Genomic DNA, 11,309 nt, shown 5'->3' on the forward strand with positions numbered 1-11,309 from the left:
TGAAGAGCTGTTTTGATAGTAAATATTCATACTAAATGATAAATGAAGTGGTAACATAGCTCTGTATTATGTATTCCTGTGAAATAGTCAGCCCTTTTAATACTTTTTTTTTTCAATATTTATAATATAATTTTGCACCGAATAATGAACGTTACATTGATAACCACAAGTCAAGTAGTGTGTGTTGTGATATTCATGCGCATGGAAAAATTAAAGGAAAAAAATGTTAAAATTGTTAAAAAAAATGATAAATAAAATTGTTAAACATATATAATGAAGGCGAAGCATGATTACCATATTTAGATCAGTTTAATAATCATGATTACATTTTAGATGACAGAACACATTCTATTCTCTCTTAGAAATAAATGGAGTCGTCCGGAATGAAAACAACACGCCAAGAATTTACTTCACATTTAATTAACACAGAGAGAGAAATCATGAAGATCACAAATGCCATATCTGCCGGGATCACGAAGGGCGACATTACCTGTCTACATGTTCGAGAACGATGTGACAAATTTCCAGTTTTTCTCAAAAAGTCGTATTAGAGACTATTCTGGCAGGAGTGATAGGACCACGATCTTTCTTCATTCTTTTCTGCGTTCGAAACTTTCCACTTACGCAAGACAACTTCACTATCCACCAATGTAAGCATCACAGCAACATTTTTTTCTTTTCACAAAAACAATTCTGTTCACTTCTAATAACTGGGAATTTGCACGCATTCATTACGAACTGTTGCAGGACATTTATGACTCAGAGGGTGAAGCTTGACGCTTTTTATATTTCCTGTTGTCTGTTTTGGAAGCAGTGATGGGAGAGGTTTGTGAGCTATTTTAGCTCGCCCTGAATGGGCAGAGGTGGTTATGTGTCGTCGATGGGTGTTAGGACGGATTTTGGTCTTTTGTATTTCCAGTGGTCATTACCGTCGTAGTTCCCGGCTTGCTGTATTAATTGGTTTGGATGCGTAGACACCATCGTGAAGTATTTTTCTCATAGGGAGCGTAGTGGTGAGGAGATGTGGGGGATATTTATGTCCCTATGGATCTGGGCATTCCTGACGAACCACGGGGCGTCCAGGATCATCCGTATGCACTTGTTTTGTAGTCTCTGTAACTTATGGATATTTGTCATGGAGGAATGGCTCCAGGCTGGTGAGGCGTATGTAATTGTGGGGCAGATCACTGTCTTGTAGAGTAGAATTTTGTTTCTTGTGTTTAGTTTGCTATGTCTATTAATCAAGTAGTAGTACAGCTGGGCGATTACTTTCGATGTTTTGGTGCATGTGCATTTGATGTAGCTGTTGAAAGATAATCTTTTGTCGAGGAGTATTCCAAGATATTTAGTTTCCGTTTTCCAGGGAATATTTGTGTTGAACAGGGAGACGTCTCCTTTGGGGGATGCTCGTCTTCTTGTGAAGAGTATACTTGAGCGTTTCTGGGGGTTTACTTGTAGTCGCCAGTCTGCAAACATTTTTCTAAATTTTGGATGGTGTCTTGTAGTTTTATGGTTACGAGATGTGGTTGGTGGGATCTGGCTAATACTGCTGATGTGTCGTCTGCATAGAGCAATGGTGGATGTGAGAGGATTTTGAGGGATGTCTGCCATCTAGATGTTGAATAGAATAGGGGCCAGTAGTGATCCTTGGGGAACTCCAGCCAGGATTTGTCGTTGGATTGAGACTGTAACACTTATTTAAACTTGCATCTTCCTGCTTGTGAGGTATGCCTTGATGAGGCGTATCATGTTTAGTGGAATGTTTGAGATGATAAGTTTGTAAAGCAGCCAGATCTTGTCGAAGGCCTTTGAGATGTCTAGGAAGACTGCTCCGAACTGTCAACAGTGCACCCTGCATTTTATAGAACTGTCATTTGCACGTATTTACAATAATACATGTGGTATAGCGCCCTCTATCGCTGAAAGTTTGAAGTAAATTTTTTCTCCTCGCAAAAAAAAAAAAAAAAAAGAAACTCCTTGCGATTCACTTTCGCGCAAATCGCACTCTAATATACCAATTTTCCTAATTTTCATTAATCATTGAAATATCTGGGAACTTGTGGGACACCCTGTATATATATATATTCCGTATGGGAGTTGTAAATCAGTAGTAAGAATTGACGAAGGTACAGGGAAATGTTTTGATGTTAAATCGGTTGTGACACAATAGTGCACATTATTTCCGCTGCAGTTCATCATCTATATGAATTCATTTATGAAGAAAAGTCTCATTAAACCTGATAAGAAAATTGAAGATATTAATCTTAACTCTTTGCAGATAATGCTATACAATCAGTACTCGTGCAGCATTTCCTAAACTGAATAACAGCTAATAAATTGCTATGAAAATCAACAGCACGACATTGAAAAACAACTGCATCCTGAATGGAGAACCTATAGATCATGTAAAATGTTTCAGCTATTTAGGCACAATTTTAGTAAAAATGGCAAATTAAATATGAAAATAGACAACATAATCAAGTCATATGGTATGCAATCGACTGATAAATTTATATAGAATAAGAGAAAAATTAGTTACAACATGAAACTAGCTATACAAGTCAGTGTTCGAACTAATTTTTAACTTATGGATCTGAGAGCTGCTTTAGAAATAAAAATATGATCAAGGACTGAAGACGACAGGTATGAGAGTTCTGAGAAAGATTAGGTAAACGAACAGATGGCATCAGCGTAGAATCATATTAAAAGAGGATATTCAGTGTCAACAAAGGAGGATTAACAATGTTCAGCAGGAACTGAGCATTGTTAGAATTCAGGAATATATCTGCACATCTAATCTCAAATAGAATGGTGAGTTAAACAGAATTGGAGAGGAAAGTTTAGGAAAGCAAATGTATGATGGCAAGATAAATACTCAAAAGAAGACTAAGATCAAGCGGACTGATACAATAAAAGTGCGTAGAGGACAGATCATATAATATTAGAATCTTGAAAAATAACCCATTGATTTGGAGGAAAATTAGTCGATAAGTTGATAGTGATGACGTAATCTTTTTATTTAGTACTATCGTTATTTCCTGCACACTTCCTCCTGAGGGTACATATTAGGAAGCGATCGTGCAGTATGGTGTCTGTGTAGAAAGGATATTTTTCACCATACAGGGTCGTTTGCCTCTCTATTACATGTATAATGGATACGCAAGCAGGAAGCAGAAAACAAATTCTCGTGTCCAGCCTCAATGTCAAGTACAGCACAACATAAGTTGTTCTGCGAGTAGCGAAAGTGCTAAGAAAATCATTTATTTTATTAGATTTTATCTGACCACTGCATTTTTTCTGTTCATCTAGAAGTAACGCAACAACTGTCTCTAATAGTAAAGGTAAAAAAAAAAAAGAATTACTAGTTTATTTTCATAATTCACTCTTAAAATTTAAAATAAAGTGAGAAAATGAGCGAAGAGACTGCGTCAAAGATCCTTTGGTTTCTAAACGCATCATCTTCCATTTGCGTATAATTCACATAAATGACCTCCGGATTGCTGGACTGTTGACAAAAAATTATTTGTGTACGAAATATTCATTCAATTAACGAATATATTTAGTCATTATACATTTATCAATAAACTGGTTTATTTTATTGATAATTTTATTGATAAATTGAATAATAAATTTATTAATAAATTATTATTATTATCCCTGTATTGTTTATATATATATATATATATATATTACGCATTTATTCATTGATATGTATACACTATGTATACATGTTAAAGCTAAAGATTTAGGAAGTTAACATTGGCGTTATAATGGTAAAAGTGAGGCTCCTTGAGATTATTTGTTATGATAATTTACTTCTAATGATATATTCTAACTCAGAACAATTTGGATTATATAAAAAGAGAAAAACTAGCTAGATGCGAATTGCTTTATGGTGTGATGATACGGATGGCATACAGGTATAACATGTGCATGTTATTTACGTAATCGAAAAGTGAGGACCCTTATTCCGTGTATACATTCATTAGATCTATAATTACAAAATATAGTTATTTCAATGAAATTATATTATTAACTCCTACTTATGCTTTACTACCTGAGTCGCTTGCTGGCTCATGATTAAAGTTATTTATCAATCTTTTTTTTCTCGCTCGTTTGTAATGTAATTGCTAATAGTGACCTAGAAAGTGATGAGGCCAAAACCACGAATTCAATTTTGTGTTTAGGAAAGCGTTCTCGACTCAAGTTAAAAGGTTAAATCTATGGGCCGATCACACGAATTCCATTTCGACGCCGCCCCAATGCCTTATTCCAAAGTGTTATCCGAGATGGAGGAATTTTCACTTATCTTCCCTGAACAATTGAAAACCATCCTAATTTGGGAAAGACTGGTGGATGTTTCCCCCATTAGAAGAGTAATCTTTATAACTGTTTTTGAATCAAAGGTTGCATTTATCTGGTCTTCATAAACTTGAAGACCAGAGAGAAACTTGAAGAAATACGAAATATGCAGATGCAGTACGTTCTGTAGTGGGATGGTATTCGAGATGGTCAGAAATCATATCATAGGCTATAATGAATATGAAATTAGGAAAAGTGGATCTTTATCACATGAGAAAAATCTAAATTTTTATTTGGATTCTTTTAGTTTCACAAGAGATTTAAAAGACATAGAGACAAACAAAAACGAAAGAACGAATAATACTTTTTTCTAATGATTTAATTCCAGGATTTTATAAGGACAATATAAACTGCTTATTAATTTTATGAACAAATCAATTATGACTAATGACATAATTAAATGGCAAACTTTTTTTTTCACATACTACTATTTCATTAACATTCGAATGACTTTGATTAAAAATCGAAGTTTAACATGGATTGTTGTGGTCAGTACCTTCAGTAAAATAAACACAATCTCAGAACCATGTAATATATTAGTGGATGCACTGTCCCAGTTTTCACCTGTGCAAGACAATGTCACCTGAGCAGAATTTCCAGAAATTATAGTTATGGTAATAATACCAAGCAAGATTTTTTGTACAAAAGAAAACATATATTATAAGACTAGAGAATTCACACCAGTACTTCAAATTTTGCTTCCTGAGGTCAAGAAATAAGATGCGCCCAGGTCTTGGGGTTTGTTAAGTTATGGAGATTTGAAATGTAACTTGACGACAAGCTTAACAAACACATCTTATTTCTTCCAGTTAAAGTAATTTAACTGGAAGAAATATTAATTTCTTCCTTCATTTAATTCTAATTTTTGGCTTCCTTTTTCTTAGCTCTCACTTTACTCTTATCGTAGAAGAGGAAGACAGTTCTCTCCCCACACATCATTTGGCGTTTTCCCTGTAAACGGCATACAAAATAATATCCAGTTGAATCTTTCTATTCCATGCAGGTCCATCTAATTAAAGCATACTATGCTTGCTCTGGATATTTACTTTCTTCTCACTTGTTTAATATGTGTGTGTGTGTGTGTGTGTGTGTGTATATATATATATATATATACGACATCATGCGTTAAGCATTAGATAAGCTCAAGACAGGAATTGGGATAGGAGGTAGATTGATCTAGGACAAATTCTTGAAAAAGATAACATCAGTAATAACAGAGAACTTCAACTCAATCCTAGCAAGACAAAGATTATGGTTCTCAAAGAAAATACAAACAGGGGAGTCTTGAAAAACAAGTGTACCTCAATGGAGAAAGAATTGAAGTCAGGAAGTTTGAGTACCTGGGATCCATTACTAATGTGAATATTTGCTGTTCAGAAGCCGTCAGAAAAAGGAATGGCTAAAACAACATCAGACCATGTCTAAAATCTGGAAGTATGGATCTGTTAGATGGGAACAGAGTTGAGGATTTTGGATGCAGTTGTTTTTTCAACAATGACCTATGGATGTGAGACTTGGAACCTAAAGAAGTCAGATAAGAAAAGTATATTCTGCTTTTGAGATGTGATATTGATAGAAGAAAGTTAAACTATTTTGGACACAGAAAGGATGGAAGGAGGACTTCTCAGAACAGTAATAGAAATAGAAGGCAAAGTTACTGGAAAAAAAGGAAGGGATAAACCATCAGTGAGATGGATGGATGGTGTGTGTGTGTGGGTGGAGTGACTGATCTTCAGAGAGTTTAAACCACCAAGAAAGCATACAACAGGACTATATTTTGCAAGGCCTTGTGTGGCACATCACCGAGCATCGGAGCGACCATACGGAATCTGTGATGCCCAGTGAACATATAGATAAATGCTTGCTCTTTGTAACTCGTCTATGTATCTATGCATGAAATCGTTTCTCTGGGTAGAAAGTGTCCATTCTTTTGTTCCATAAACAGAATTGTTCATATTCAAATACATGTATTTTTTCCTTTCAGATTCATAGGAAATATCTTGATACATACTCCAGACAATGTGTTTTATTCTGCACAACTCGTTTCCGTTGTTTCTCTTACATCATTTTTATAGTTGCAATACTTTCTTCCGCAAGTCATAAGTTTGAAATTTCTGCACATTTTACTAGAATTCTAATGGTTTTCATACTCCATTCAATCTTTATACTTCGTTCGAGTAGTGGTCCTTCAGGTAAGGAGAAGTTGACTGTCATGGCCTCCTGCATCAATTTGGAGAGGAATGAATTAAGGATGATGTAGGTGTAGTTTGATGGCAGACTCATTTTCAATTTTGCAATTTTCTTTTATTGGAGGGATATAAACTGAATAAAGGTTTGCTTATCTGTATTAGAATAAGGTATATTTCGCATTTTACAAACCAAATGTATCTGTTTTGTTGTTTTCTCTCGGTCTGTGTTACAACTACTATTATAAACAAAAAGGGACGAACAGGTTAATCCCTATGAAATTCTACCTTAATTTCAAATCACATGTTGACTTTATCGTTATCTTGATTCAGTCTCTTGATTGTATCAGTATACTTTCAATTATATTTTCTTTCTTTGTGTTCAGAATATATCTTCTAATAACTTGTTATACGCTACATCTTTCATTTTTGCAAATACACGATATAACTTTTTTCTGTCTTTCATTATTTTCTATATGCTTCGTTATTTTATTATTCTTTTCTTTCTTATACCTCTGTACGTGCTTCAATATACACATTACATCAGTTGTGACTCCACTTTTTATAAATAATTGCTACAGATTAGAGTCAATCTGCAGCAATCTTGGTTTTATCTTTCCATTGCAATTCAACTGTAATCTTATCATATGAATAAGAATCGATTCATATGCGTGCTTGTTTCAATTTTTCATAGTTCCCTTTTAATTCTATCAATGAGTTCCTCCAATGAGGGGATTTGCGACGTATTAATGCAGCGGACTCGTCACCCCCTCTGTTGCATACCTTAAGGGCAAGTATTCATGATTCTAGATTCGTGTGTATTCACGGGGGTAGTTTGCCTGTTCTGAGAAACGAAAAACCCGACTTTCCGGGTGAAAAAATCTATTCCCGTATGAGACTGGCTAACTCACTCACCTTGAGTCGAAAGAGACCAGATAAAGGTTTCTCACGTTATGGACGGGAATCGAACCTAGGTCGTTCCCACCAAAGGGCTTCTTCTACATAGACTGAGCTAAGGAGGATTTTTTTTCCATTTTTTATGCATGATTTCATTTTGTTTCATTCATATATATATATTACATTTTGTCCGTTTACATTACATGAGATATTTAATTTTCCCTTTCATTTCCAACTTTCAAACAGTTCTTTAGCTTTTAAATGTCTTCTTTTTTTTACGTATCAGGATGTCGTGATTTTTATCTTATATTAATACTACATTGCCCAACTTCTTTCCAGCCCTTTTGATTATCTTCCCCGACCTTTAGCTCATCTTGTAAGTTGTCTTCATCTTCAGATATTATCAGAATACATTTTCCAGTCTACTTTTTCCTTGCCGGCTTTTCAGTTTTTTTTGAGCTTCTTTTGCCATTTTAATATTTCCTTTTATCTCTCTATATATCTCTCTCTTTCATTCTATCCTGCAGTAATTAAATTCCTACTTTTTCCTTGCGACTTTCTCTAATTTTTTCCTTCCTCCAGTTCCAATTTTTCTGTTTTCTGGCATAGTAATTTGAATCGATCTCTGATTTCTTTCACCATGCTACCATTCCTCGTAGTTTCTTGATTTACTTTGTCGAATTTAGTTCATTGTGTGTGCTACTTATTATTTTTTTCTCATTTATTTCTGTTCGTACACTTAAGCTTTATATTGCCAATATTGAAATACTGATTGATGTTTATTTTCTTTTCTTTATATTATTTTCACTTTCAAAAATTATTAAATGATTTCTGTCCTTTTAATCCTTGTATGTAATGCATAATACCAATTATTTCAGGAAATTATAATATTTTTTACAGTATTATCTTTCCATGTTACGTCATTTATGATATTCTTTAAATCTCCCTTTTTTGGAGGGTGATGTCATTTTAAACCAGTTCCGAATCGTTTTATTAGATTTTTTCTTTCTCTTATTCCTCTTTTAATAGTTATCCTTTAATTCTATCTATTGAGTTCCCCCTCCAATCAAGGGTTGGAGGGGGAACTCATACTCTTCATTCTTGGTAATGAAGGAAAACAGCGTGATGTATTTATAATGCGATCATTAAGTACTGTCATGCACAGCAGTTTCTACGCTAGCTTGCTTAACCAATTGCTTGGTACTACTGTTTGACCTCACAGCAATAAGATGATTATACACCACATGGCCTACTTGACGAACTAACATACTTTCTCACCTCACTTTTCTAGTGTGACCAGTATACCAATCTTTATTTCCCAGCATCAACTAAAAGTTTGAGTTGTGGGCGTATGACAGTGGGTGGGATGTTTGGTGCTGATGTTCCCTCGCAAACCACTATCAGCTACTCGTTACTACTAAATATGAGTGTAACCATCAAGGGCTTTTGCACTATTGTCTGCAGCCTGGTTTATCACGTACACGCCTGTCACAGTTCCTGCTAGTGAACCACTACCAAATGACAGCTCTTTATTAAGGGAAAATAGTTTCTTCTTATTATATCATTCTCAGAATACCAGAAAATACATCGCAGGGCAACGATTTCAGAAATACCTTATCAGGTTTGCTATCCACACTATCATTTTTTGCTCCAAGATAGACTTACTCAGGCTATTAAACATGCATAGTCTGCTTGGAAAGAAGTCAACGGACACCATAGTGTGAGAAACAAACAACCATGATGCCCAACTTAATAAGATGTAAAACCTCATTTCGCTGCGATAACTGTCGCAATCCTACAGGACATAGTTTCCATAATTGTATAATAGCGATCAGTGGGGATTTGGGACCATTATTCCTATAGGCATGTAATGAGTTCCTGGACTGTTGTGAGGCAATCCAGGACCTCATTACATGATTACAGGAATAATGGTCCAAAATCCACAGTGATCGCTATCGTACGGTTATTGAAATTATGTCCCGATGAGATCAGGGATTTGTGGAGGCCAGTCAAGTGTAGTGACGATCATGTCCACAAAACATGCAGTTATGACAGACGTATGGCAAGTGTAATGTATTGCTGAAAGGGACAATGGCCAAATCCGTACAAACGCCATAGAGTAGGAAGCATTCAATCGTCCAGAATTTTCAGATATCTCTCGGAGTTCAATCTTCGTGGAAGAAGTTCGAGCCCAAACCAGAAAATAAAACGGGACCATACTATCACACGGCCACCTCCGTCATAATTGAGTTTACACACCTAGTAAGAGACGTTCACTGGGCATCCGCCACACACACACACACACACCGTCTATCTGCTCGGTAGAGGATGCAGCGTGATTCGTCCCTCCATAACGCTTCATAAGCCCCTCATTACCCGAAACAATATGCATCTTCGTGTTCAGTGGTTCAAAGAGCGTGTATAGCGGGGTGGAAGCTTGGAATTTACACGCTCTTTGAACCACTGAACACGAAGATGCATATTGTATTCCGGAAAGCCGTCTTGTGAACCTCGGTTGAAAATGTTTTTATGCAGATTCGACTTCGAATCGATGCCCGGAGCTCCGCATTCAACGTATCGGGGGATGATTGGCGGTTTTTACATATTATCCTTCGTACGCCCTGCGGTCATATTCGATGAATGTGATGAGTCGTCTACTACGGGTACCATTGCAAGTGCTACCCGTAGGTAGTCGTCTTCATTTCAGTACGGTATCACTGACTGTGGACCTGGGATGGTCCAATTTTTCAACATCTGACCGAACAGATAGGGCTGCAACGTGGCATTCTATAATAACTCCTCTTTAAAAATACTTTGTGTTTTTCTTTCTGTTCCTTTGTTAAAATTCAGGAGCACTTCCTGGCCTTGAAATAATTTCTCACTTAATGAAAAAAAAATGTTTTCGCAAAACTTCGAGTTTACGTGCATCTTAATCCTTTATTATTATTATCCATATTTATGCGCTTTCATAGCATTTCACTCACATAGTCTAATTCTGCATTGCCATTCTTATTTGAAACAAGTAAAATACTGATCAATTATATCGATAACAATTCTTTGAACATTGCGCCTTTCTCACATAAATCATAACATACGAGGCGCTACCCAAACGGATAGCGCCTCGTATGTTATGATTTATGGGGATTAGACCAAAAAAAAAAAAAAAATTATTTTTCCGAACTCCCAAATTCGACTTCTAAGTAGTTTCCCTTGGGCATGTATACAGCGAGCCTATGACTGTGTTAATCACCTTCCGATTCTGTGTTTCGATTTCCTCAATCGTGTCAAAAAAATGCCTTTTCAGGCGGAATTTCATTTTGTGGAGCTAGAAAAAGTCGTAGTGGGAATGAGGTCAGGCGGGGGTGGGATGGGGCAAGGCTGTCGTATTTGAGGGATCCAGGAAATGTCGAAAAACAAGTGATATTTGGAGAAACCAGTCTTTGTTTTTCCATTTTTGTCTGGACGTTTTCACTGAATGCTCTTCCTTAGCCGATTCAAAACCTCACAGTAGAACTTGCCACGCTTTCTTTCATGGATGATTATTTCGCAATTTTATGTAAAACCAGTTATAATGTGATTCACTGATTGACTTAACCTTCGAAGAAAGAGAGAGAGATTTGAACTTAATTTTTGCATGTAAACTTATTCAGTGAGGTAGTAAATGTTTTCCCGAGAAAATACAATGTGCGGATATATTAGGAACGCATCCACTTGTTGACCAACCTATTATTACTAGAGAATAAGATAAGAACAGGAAACCAAGTAACATTTCCTGGAATTTAATAGTAGAGAAGATATATTTATATCTAGTAATCTCTCAATATAGCACAGAAGAGGGGAATCCTATAAAGCGGAAAAACATAA

The sequence above is a fragment of the Typopeltis vanoorti genome, chromosome 24, assembly GCF_054136105.1.
Source record: "Typopeltis vanoorti isolate ZY-2024b chromosome 24, IOZ_Tvanoo_1.0, whole genome shotgun sequence".
Taxonomy (NCBI): Eukaryota; Metazoa; Arthropoda; class Arachnida; order Uropygi; family Thelyphonidae; genus Typopeltis; species Typopeltis vanoorti.